This window comes from Camelus ferus, chromosome 26 (genome assembly GCF_009834535.1).
Source record: "Camelus ferus isolate YT-003-E chromosome 26, BCGSAC_Cfer_1.0, whole genome shotgun sequence".
In the NCBI taxonomy this organism is placed as follows: Eukaryota; Metazoa; Chordata; class Mammalia; order Artiodactyla; family Camelidae; genus Camelus; species Camelus ferus.
Genome location: NC_045721.1, coordinates 7565979 through 7577540, shown reverse-complemented (window position 1 = coordinate 7577540; position 11562 = coordinate 7565979). Strand labels below are relative to the sequence as shown.

The 11562-nt window shown below is 42.8% G+C and overlaps 1 non-coding gene across 1 annotated transcript; it reads left to right on the top strand.

The window, feature by feature from the left end:
• Window positions 1-92: 92 nt before the first annotated feature.
• On the top strand, window positions 93-196 carry LOC116660120. The gene has a single exon (XR_004315505.1). It is a non-coding gene; the product is annotated as a small nucleolar RNA U13 (small nucleolar RNA).
• Window positions 197-11562: the final 11366 nt, after the last annotated feature.

Sequence of the window (11562 nt, the reverse complement as noted above, 5' to 3'; positions counted from 1 at the left end):
TCAAACCTGAAAAAATATGTACTATATCTGTCACCCTTTCTGTAAAGTTCGTGGGCCTTACCTGGGGGCTCACTACCGAGCAGGTCTCGTTGATCCTTTTGTAGTTCATAAGCGTGATGATTGGGTGTTCATGCGACTGTGTGACTTGTGCCTCCCTCGAACCTTGTTACGACATCGGCACATTACCCGTCTGACGTGAACTTAGAGGATCCATTAAATTCTACAATACTCTGAAGAGTTAGTTGTGTTTAAATCCTGGGTAATTTTTGGGATGTGGAGTTTATCTTCCCTTGTGTTTGTCATCAGGTTTCTGCGCAGAGTTCGACGTTTTATCCTGTAACTACTGTCTTCGCGTGTGTAGCCATAGACTTTTTAAGAGTCGTCGAACGGCGGGCTGGGGTATCCTGCGCACTGGGTTGTGCTTTAGGACGCCGGTTGCTCGCCGGCGGCCGCTCCGGGACCGAGCGGTAGCTGTGTCCGGGTGGCGGGAGGAGCCCGTTCCTCCCGCTGCGGGTTCCCTGGTGGACGATTGTGGACGGGGGCGGGTCACGGTGCCTGGCTATCCCCAGCAGCTTGCTGGTGACCTCGTAGAGCTTCTTCCGCGTCATAGGAGTCCGAGGAAACTTTTGGCGCCAAGGCGTGAGGGAGCGCGGAGGAGTGGGAGGCGGACACCCGAGGGGTCAGAGAGCCCGTTGCTCCCCAGAGAGCGACGCTCGGCGGGAGGCCCGCTGCTCACACGCGGCCCCGCAGGCCGACTTAGTTTCCACCGTGCATCCAGCAGGTCGCCTCCAGGCTTTCGGATTCCTCACGCCTCCGAGCCCCCAGGCGTCCAGAGAAAGACCTTGTGGAGTTTTCCGATCAGCGTGCGTGTGTGTGTGTGTGTGTGTGTGTGTGTAGGAAGAGAGGTGTCAAGAGTAGGTTCGATCCCCAGGCGGTGATTAAGGTGAGGGGAGACCCGAGGACTTTTCGTCCCACCTTGGCGAGGGCACCGCTTGCAGTGACTCTGCATGCGTATCCTATCTGCGCTTCCTTCCTTGCGCCAAACTTGTCACACTCGCTCTGTGATCTTGTGCAAAAGTTCCGTAACCTGTCTGTGCCTTACTTTTTTTCAACGGTAAAATGTGGGTAATAATCGTCCCTACTTCTTAGAACTGTTATAAGAAATAAAGAAGTTAAATATATGTAAGCTACTTAGAGCAAACTCTGGTCAGTGGTACGTACTATATAGGTGTTAAATTTTACTGTTAAACCGTGGCTTCTGCATCAACCTACGTTTCCTATTTTCAGGGGAATTTAATGGTTAGGACCCTTCCTCTCTACCTCTTTCACTTGGCCTTCCCTTCTCTGACCAATTGGTGGCACTCACGATTTTCTAAGCAATTTCAAACATTGAAACTCCTCCCAAGGGGATTCTCCCATATCAAGGCCCCTGTGGGAGCAGGCCGCCAATCCGCAGGCTGTTACTGTATCCCTCCTGTGTGGGACCCTGTCTTCCCTGATCCACGTGCCCCTTGTGCTGAGTGGATCCAAGATCTCACTCCCTTATGAGGAAAGTACTTGTATTGCAAGAGGTCACCCCCTCTACACTCTTGAGTTTCCTGAGGCCAGAGACCATGTCTTTATCTCCAGTGCCTGGCACAGTTTAGTCATGCAGTAAATGTTTGTTGGACCCACGTGCCCACCCACAGAGGACTGGCTGAATAAACCAGGGTCCATCCACACAATGCGGTTCTGTGCAGGCTGTACAAAGGAATGAAGACCTTCTCTGTGGAGATCGTGGAACCCTAGGATATACTGTTCAGTGAGAAAAAACGAGGCTGAGACCACGTATGTGTTGCCTCCCTTCTGAGAAAGATGGGTGCGTTTGCTTTCATTTTAAAGAGGCAACAGTGGAAGTATAAATTAGACTAATTAAGAATGGTTACATATAAGAAAAGAACAAGGTGAAAATAAATGGGTTTGGAGACGAGACTTCTTTTCATGTCCTCTATCTTACTTAACAAAGTTTTGACTTTGGCATCATGTAACTATTTTATGTAATTATGTTTTAAAAGAAAATAACAAAGCATTTCCTAAAAGAAAAAAAAAGCCATGAATCAAAGTATATTTCAGGTTACTTTGGAAACCCAAGTTATGCATGAAAATAGAAGAAACTGATTCCAAAACTCATTATTTTGACTGTATATTCTTAATGTAACATATCCTAAGGATTAAACGGCAAAGAAATCAACCTGCACTGAGCAATAATATTTGTTAGTAGTAATACTGATAGTTAGATGTTGTTGCATATATTATGTTTATTTTACATATGTGTATGTAAAATAGCAAGTAAGAAATTATCTTAATGTTGTTAGAAACCTGGGTCTTCAGTGCAAGATAAAAGAGATACAAGTATCAAATCAATGAAGTTAGGTGCAAATTCTATAATCAAAAATTTGGATTGGCCATGGTAGTATGAAGTCATTATTAATTAACGTCTTAGCTGTGTCCACTGAAAAGGCCAAGAAACAATGACAATCCAATGGCTGTGAGCAGCCCTAGTGTCCAGATTCATAATCTCAATGCCATTGCCCACTAAAAGGAACCAGGACTCCTTTAGAAAATGACTGATTTTTAGAACTAGGGCAAGGATTGTGTGAGATGAGCTTGTGGCATTTTATTATGACAGAATGCAAGGTAGTTATCAAATATTACTGAACTTATGTCAAAAAAAATACCCAAGACCAATGATGAAGGGGCACCTTTTAGTCAAAGATGGAACAATTTGGGCTTAAAAAAGAATAATTACTAAAGAATTGAAACATATCAGATATATACAAGTCATAATTTTTTTTTCATAGATGGTGTGTACTTCCGACTGCATTGCATCAAGAGGCACATGGTATCTGGTTGTCTCACTTTTAGTTACGATGTTAAGATAAGTCAGTGGGTTCAGGGTTGATTAGTTTGATCCAGCCATTGTTTTAAGTTTCCCCTCCATGTTCCACTTCGTAATTCTAATAGCCATGGGTGACCTGCTGCCTAGTCCCAGTGTTTCATCAGACCTGTAAATAGTCACTTTCCAATTCTACTAGTTCCATGGCATTCATTGCCCTTACTAACTACTTGGGGACCCCAGAATATACAGCAGAATAAATGCTTGATTTTTTTCCTTTTACCGATTTTCAAAATAAAGAGTTGTTTCCTTAGGTGATCCAAGTGTAAATGATGCTACTAGAAATTCACACAAGTATTAACAATTGATATGATATGATATCCAGGATTCACTTCAAAATACTCGATAAAGAGGGGTGATGGGAAGAAGTGATCAAGAGATGGATTAAAAAAGATTATCAACATACTGACAATGTTGAATCTGGATAGTGGATCATGGGTGTTCTTTATGTCTATTTTAATGTAAGTCTGAAATTTTCCATAACAAAAAGTTGCTGTTCTTGCTCTTATTTTTAATCCATGCTGATTTAACTGAGCAAAAGACCTTAAGGTAGCTGGTAGGAGAGAAAACCAAGTGAGAGATTGGTTCTATAAAGATGCAAGGCTATGAATTCAATGCAGCTCCAGCCTTCAGCAGGTTTTCATCTACTGGGGGACAAGGTGATGGTACTTGTGGGCCAGAGCTGTCATAAAGGCAGTTGAGGACTAAGGGCACCTTTAAGGCGCATCAGACACTCGGCTCAGGGCCTCCTGTCTCTTGTTTCCTCCTCACAGACACCCGAGGAAGCTGGTGTCATTATCTCCATCCTGCAGATGAGGAAACTGAAGCTCTGGGAAGTTGGGTAACTTGCCCAAGATATCACAGTGGCTGGGTTGCTTTGACTTCCAAGCCTTTGCTCTTCCCGCCTCTGCCCTTTTTAGACCCTCCAGGTACACAATTCCGGAACATCACTCCCACTGTGTATCTCGAGACTGCCCCCTACCCCAACAGAGGACCAGGCAGTGACCTGTGGAGCCCACAGTCTTTAGGAAAAGAACTGATAATAACTGGTACCTGTCCCCTCATTCAGTGCACGCAATTTAAATTCATGGAGCAGGCGTTTTATCCACGTTTGCCTTCCTCTCTTTGACTCTTCCTCTTCCTCCAGCTTTTGGAAAGCAATCTGGCAACATCCCTTGAAAGAATAAGGAAGTTCAGTGGCCACTACTCTTGAGACCCTATCAGATATAACTAGCTCTACCTAGGATATGGGTTTAAGACCCCAAGGATAAACAAGTAATTTCTTGTGTGACTGTTCATTGGGCAAAAACCTGAAAACAAAGTGAAGGCTCATCAAGGGCACATCCCCACTGGGGAATCCTCCATCCATTTATTAAAAGAATGAAGTAGAGCTAAACCAGAGGACCAGGAGGGGTTTCTATAAGGTGTTGTTCAATGGTGAGTGTAAGATGCAAGAGATGCTATGAGCTCTCAGTTATGAGACAGTGCTTTAAGAAATGAATGCCTGTGTGCGTAGATACATGCATATGTGTAGGTCTAAGAATACTTGAGTATGGAAGACGTATGGGAGGGCACATCCCAAGTTCTCAGTGCAGATGACCTTGGGTGCTGATGTGGGAGAGAGATGGAAGAGAGGAGGGCGGAGAAGCTTAGCAAAGCAAAACCAAAAACAACAGAGAGAAAAAAAATGACATCTTTTTTGTTGTTGTTCACAAGAATATATCTTTATTGGCATTGTTTGTGACCACACCTTTTTACAAAGCGTATAGGTGATTATACCTATGTACTTACGCAAAATCACATGTATGAATGTGGTTATGTATAAAGAGCTTAAATCTTTTAAAATATTTCTTTTAGGGAGAAATGGAAGAATGCAGTAAATTCCAGAGATTTTGTGGCTAAACATTTAGCAATACCTCTCGGTTTTTCAAAGATCTTATGGTCGATGATTTAGGGTGAAAACCTCTTCATAAGGAAAAACAGAAGTGAGATAAAATAAAAAAAGAACTGTTTGCTCCCTTTCATTCTCCTAAGAGTGAAAACTGACGTGATTACAGTTTGACTATGTTCCAGCTACGTCTTCCAGGGTTCATATGGTCTACACATGGTTGATAAGAGGATTTTGAAACACACTGTTAGGTAATTACTGCTTGCAGCAAAGGTCCTTTTCTGATTATAGGCCAAACAGAAAAATGACAGTACAACATTCATGGCCCTTGAGTACCTGTGGAGAATGAGACGACCCCTATATCCTTTTGCATATGAGGCTATAAAATTTTTTAATACTGATTATGATTATAACTGTTGAGCTAAAGAATATACTAATTATTTTGAAGGTTCACATGTTCGTAAAATTTGTAGAACAAGCACCAAATGGCTCTTAATGAACCGAAATCCTTTTGACACAGTATAGAGAGCTAGAAACAGAAGAATCTTGTCAACATGGAATATCCATCAATATAACAGAAGTCATAGCCATGTTGAAAATTTGACTAAGTGAGCCAGCTTTCACTGTGATATGCGCCCACTACCTCTCCAGTATACCTTTCTCCCTCCTACAATTCTGGGTTCTCTTAGCTTCCTTTTTGTGTCTGTGCTATCAGCTTAATATTTCAACTCTTTTTTTTCTTATTAAGGTAGTGTATGCTCTAAGAACATCTTACCCAAGGGCTGCTCCTTCCGCAAGGGGCGTGCATCCTGCTCACTTGTTTTTCCTGGGGGACCTCATTCCTACGGCATCCGCTTCCCATGTTCCCTGCTCAGTCATTCCATTCGTTTCCAAAAGCCTGGCTCTAGCCCACGGTTAAAATGTTCTCCCTGAACCTTACCCCCTCCAGCACCCTGTTTCTCTGCTTAGCTAAGTGTCTTTAAGAGAAAAGCAACAACCCAGTACTTGTTGTCTCCAGCTCCCCACCTGTCATTCACTTAGAGTTCTTGTTATTATGGAAAATTGGCACCTGGTTGTATTTCCTTTATGTTTTTTAAACTTTATAATAGCTCCCTTGTCTTTTTTTAAAAAGACGCTCCACTAAAGAAACAAGGCTGTTTGTCCTGTAAAAGGACTGAGATGCTGGATTTGGTAGATGGCATCTTCCTGGTGTCATTTAATTTGTTCTTCGATCTCCCCCAGTTCCTGTGAGGAGCTAGTAAGATCCAGAGGCAGGATTATCCAGATCAGACTGGGGGAGCTGGGCTGTATCACAGGAGGCACAGTTTCCCACTGTCCTTAATAAGGAAGGACTACCTGATATAAACTTCCTTATCTGATAAGGAACTCACTATCTGATAAGTTCCTTATCAGTCTCTCCCCTGGTGGCTTTAGCAGCCATAGATGACTTTGCTTGATTCCATTGCTTTGTTAGGGGTTACAAAATGGCGATTTTCTAATTTTATTACAGGCAGACTACATTTTGATGTGCTTCACTTTACTGCACTTTGAAGATAGTACTTTTTTCCTGCAAACTGAAGGTTTGTGGCAACCTTGGATCAATGGCACCATTTTTCTAACAGCATTTGCTCACTTTGTGTCTCTGCATCACATTTTGGTCATTCTCGAAGAATTAGAGGTGGGGCCCAAAGATGTGACTGCATTAAAGCAATCTCATGAAAAAACTTCAACGGATGAGGGGTTGCTGCTTACAGATGAGTAAAGACAGTGGTTTCTTGAGATGGAATCTACTCCTGGTGAAGACACTGTGAAGGTTGTTGAAATGACAACGAAGAATTTAGAATATTCCATAAACTTAGTTGGTAAAGTAGCGGCAGAGTTTGAGAGGACAGACTCCAGTTTTGAAAAAGGTACTTGTGCGGGTAGAATGCTGTCCAACAGCAGTGCATGCTGCAGAGAGACGGTTCATGAAAGGAAGGCACTCTGCGCAGTCAACTTCATTGTTGTCTTGGTGTAAGAAATTGCCACAGCCACCCCGCCTTCTGCAGCCATCACCCTGGTCAGTCAGCAGCCATCAGCGTGGAGGTAAGACCCTTTACCAGCAGAGGGATCACGAGCCGCTGAAGGCTCAGATGATGGTTAGCATTTTTTAGCAATAACATTTTTTAAATTAAGGTATACACATTTTTTTTTCAGATAGAATTCTATTACACACTTAATAGACTCCAGGATAGTATAAACACAACTTTTAGATGCACTGGGAAACCAGAAAAATTGTGTTACTTACTTTATTTTGATATTCACTTTATTGCAGTGGTCTGGAATTAAACCCCCGACATCTCTAAGATGTGCCTGCATTTCTTTTTGCATCTTCTACCTGGAGCTCTGCTTTAGGTAGAACTTTCCCTCAACAACTAGTTATGTGATCAGCCTGAAATACAGTTTGTGCAGGAAAAGCAGGATAAACGCCCCATGCTTCCCGTTTGTTTAGCAATTTTTACATAATGAGCTGAGTACTCTGGTGGCCTTCAGTGAATACCTGCTATTTTGTTGTTCTCATTAGTTTCATCTGATCTCAAGAAATTTTTATAGATTTAATGAGTTTTATTCCATTGATATTATTCCTTTTCATACTCAAATTGCCAGAGGGAGTGTTTAAAAAAAATTTTAATACACTTTGTTTTTTAAAGCAGTTTTCGGTTCACAGCAAGACTAGCAGAAGGCACAGGGATTTCCACGTGCTCCGTCCCTCCATACATGGGTCACCCAATGAGGGTCTTCATTTTAGCCCCGTATCTTTTTGATATGAGTTTTGGATGCCTCCTTGTTTTCTAGAATGGCAGGATTGAAACAGCCATTTCTCCGGAGAGCCCTGGTTCCTGAGAAGGAGAAATGCTGTTAAGCGGAATGCCGTTGCTCCAGAGTTTTTAACTGACTTTAGCTTGCGGGCCCAGCAGACAGCCCTGTGACAGATGTGTTCTAAATCATGACTTTATATTGATATGTCTAATTTAGATGTATAATTTCAGGCTATACTTTTTAAAAAAATTTTATTACTTTATTACATTTTTGTGTGTTTGTGGGGGGAGGTTATTAGGATTGTTTATTTATTTTTTAATGGAGGGGCTGGGGATTGAACCTAGAACCTCATGCACACCAAGCACACACTCTACCCCTGAGCTACACCCTCCCCTACCATCACTTCTTAAATCCCATTATTACTCGTAAATCAAAACTCCTCACCGTGGCCCTTACATGACCTGACCCCTGTGTCCCTTCAGAATCACTTTGCACTGCCCTCCCCCTCATGGAGCTCCAGCCGCATGGGATTTGTTCCCCAACAATCCAAGCTCTGTTTTGCCTCTGAGTTCTCACATGTGCTCTTCTGTCTGGTCTTTCTCCAACTCTTGACATTCTTCTGGTCTCAGCTTAAATGCCTTTTGCTCAGAAAGGCCTTTCCTGCACGCACCCCTCCACCCACCCCTCACTGCACCGGGTTTAATTTCGGAAGGCACTGCATACTTTTCCATGGTTGACGCGTGTGTGTGTTGTGTTTGTTTAGTCTCTGTCTTTCCCGTTAGACCATACACGTCTCAGGAGTAGGGACCATGCTGGTTTTGTGTGTCGGGCATGGGGCACAGTGGCTGGCGCGTCGTAGTAGACACTCAATATGTGCTGGCTGTTGGATAAATAGGAAAGGCTTGAAATGTGTACTTTTCAGTATTTAGCTCTAAGTACAATTATCCATATCAGACTTCTCTGCAAATGGCATCTCCGGTGGGTATCAGCTATGCCCAGTGAAGTAAAGCAAACCCTCTTTTTCTCTCTTTTTGTTTTTTTTTTTTTTTTTTTTTTAGTAAATTCTTTTTTATGCAAAATGAATGCAGCACCTGTGATGTAGTGTATGCTTGCTTGGCAAAGGATGCTGTATTAATTAGGACGACAACGGGGGGAGAGGGGGTGGAAATACGCGCGCTTTCTTACTTCTTACAGACCTGTCATTTAGTCCCCTTATCTGGGGACTTGACTTTAGAAACAAAACTAGCTTCTATTTGAACATGACTTTGAGCCTTTGTTATGCATTCTTTTGTGTACGCTTCTTAACCACACTCTGAGGCAGTTACTACCATTACCATTTTACAGAGGAGAAAAGCGAGGCTCAGAGGGAGTGAGGAACCAGGCCAGGGCCTCCCAGCTAATTAGAGGCAGAGCGGGGTTTAAAACCTATTCTTTGGATTCCAACACTGGCTTTGTTTATTCCACTGTACAAATTAACCTCTTAACGAGGAACAGAAGGGAGAGGACCCCTGATTTCCTGAAACACAGCCATAGTTCATCGCTGACTCTTGCCAGTGAACCTTTTGTTTCTCAAATACTGAGCCCTCACTCTTTTTAAAACTAAGAGCTATGAACAAAAATCATTCAAACTGGCTCTTTCTTGATCTGTGCTAGCTTCATGCATTTCTCTTTGTAAACCAGACGTTAAAGAAATTGCCTCTGATTTATTTTCTTCTATAGGCATGGCTCACTTTAAGAAAAATGGATTTTATAGGAAGATTTTAGCGTCTCAAAGTATACAAATTAAAAGGTGAAAAAGTCCTTAGATCTCATTTTAAAGGCTTTTTTAGTCATTAAAAACTCAAACACAGAATTCCTTGAAATAATGAAGTCCACCTGGCACACCCAAGGCAATTATTCACTTCGGTGTGCACCATTGCCAGAACACACAAAGCCTGTAATGCCGCGCCTGTTTCTCGGTCTGAGCGTATAAGTTTTTAATCTTACATATGTGTAATGAATTTACTGGGGTACTGTCTTTGCTCTCGCCTCAGCATACAATAAAGGGGGAGCCTGCTTCTTTGCAGGATAATTAAATTGAGGACATTGCATCCTAACCACAAAGAAATGTGGATCCCCCTCTCCTTGGCAGTCTTCCTTTCAAAAAGTTTGCTTTAAGTGGTGCTTAAAAGACAATACTAGCTTGCTAAAGTTAGGGTGTGGAAAAAGTCCAAAATGAGAGTATCCCAACGGTGATTGTGCAAGAAATGTTAATGTGTGCAGTAAGGGGAGGGTGTCTTACACTCTTGATGTGTTTATTTCTCTCCTTCTCTCTTTCGACCTTGTCACCCAACATACACCTTAGCAAGGTTCAAAGTTGCCTGAGGCAGTGAATGACCTTTTACCACTGTGATCACATTTTAAATATGAAATGATTTCAGATCTGAGTTATTTCTCAAACCAGCCTGAAGTCAGAGCCATTCTTCAAAATGTATCCACAACTTATCAGAAAATGCTCATCTTCATATTCAAGGCAGATTTCTGGTTACACTCAGTTCACTTGTCTAAAAAAAAAGTTGGCTGTAAAATTTAATTACTTAATATAAGAAGTGTACTGGTATTTGAAGCTTGCTTTGAAATACGTTGAAAAATGACTTGATTAAGGCTAGATGGATAAATATGGGGTGAAACAAACACAGCAAAGGGCTCGTACTCCAGCTAACACTTGTGACCTGAACTTGTCACTCTTGTAACCTGAAGAGGATAAAGGTGGCAGGTCCCAAGGTTAGTGGGGACCTGCATCTTAGCCTCTAGGTAGCCCCCAGGAGATGGTACCAGTGGAGGCAGCCGTGTGGGACATGGACAAGCTGGACCGTTGACATCTCAGCAAGCTTCCCACACTATTAACTGGGCACCAACAGTGATGGATGGGGGGCCTCTGGGGACCAGAGAAATGACATCTCCATGGTTAAATAAGGTTTTCAGAAGGCTGGAGGGAGAGGATTGATCTGTGTAAGAATCTGACTGGTGAATAGTTTGGGGAGGAAGGCAAGCACTACAGATGGGGAGAAGGTTGGTGGCTCAGGGTCAAAGACAACTTAAAGAGGAGGCAACAGGGCATTCCTGGAATGTCTGCATTTGTGATGGAGATACATGCCTACAACGTAATATTGACGGATTTTATCCGCCCACTTTTAAAATGCTTCCATTTCTTCTTGTGGTACTTTTTTTTTTTGTTTCAAATACCTTCTCTGTTTATCTGCAGACATAAAATTTAAGTAAAATAACCCAATAGAGATTTGCTCGACCCTGAGGAAGGCCTGGAGGATGACTCCCTGGCTGGGATTGTCATGCTATTGCATTTTGGATTTGTTTGGACTTTTTCTGACTTGTGCCCAACGTGGCACCCACTGTGCTTCCGGATCAGTTTGTCCCACTGGAGTGAACTTGGTTTTCTCTTCTCTGGGGTTGGGATTTATTGTCCTCTCTCCCGTTGACCGTGTCCTTAACACATTAGTGTCACCTTGGATTCTGTTCCTGCCTTTAAGGATATCAGCCACCTTCCTGAGACTTAATGAATCTATGTAATATTAAATATTTAGAAACGCAGAGCTGGGCAGTGGGGTTGTTTACAACTGGTGTATCTTTTGAACCATTCATGACAAGGATGGCCCATCAGGAGGGTTCTGCAGTGGCTTTGGGGCTCTCCATCAGATCAGAGAATGAAATGGGATGAAGAAAAAGGGTAAAGGAAGGAAGAGTGGGGAAAAAAGGAATGAGGAGAGGAGAGAAGATGGATAAGAAAAATGTGCAGCTGCAGCACCGGTGAAGACAGATGAGAACCATGGAGAACGCTCACAAGCCGAGCCTCCTGGTGCTGAGTTTACCCCTCGCTGCAGAGCACAGGGCCTACTTTGCAGCTGAGACTGTCACATGGAGACAGAATCAAGGGCCATGCCAG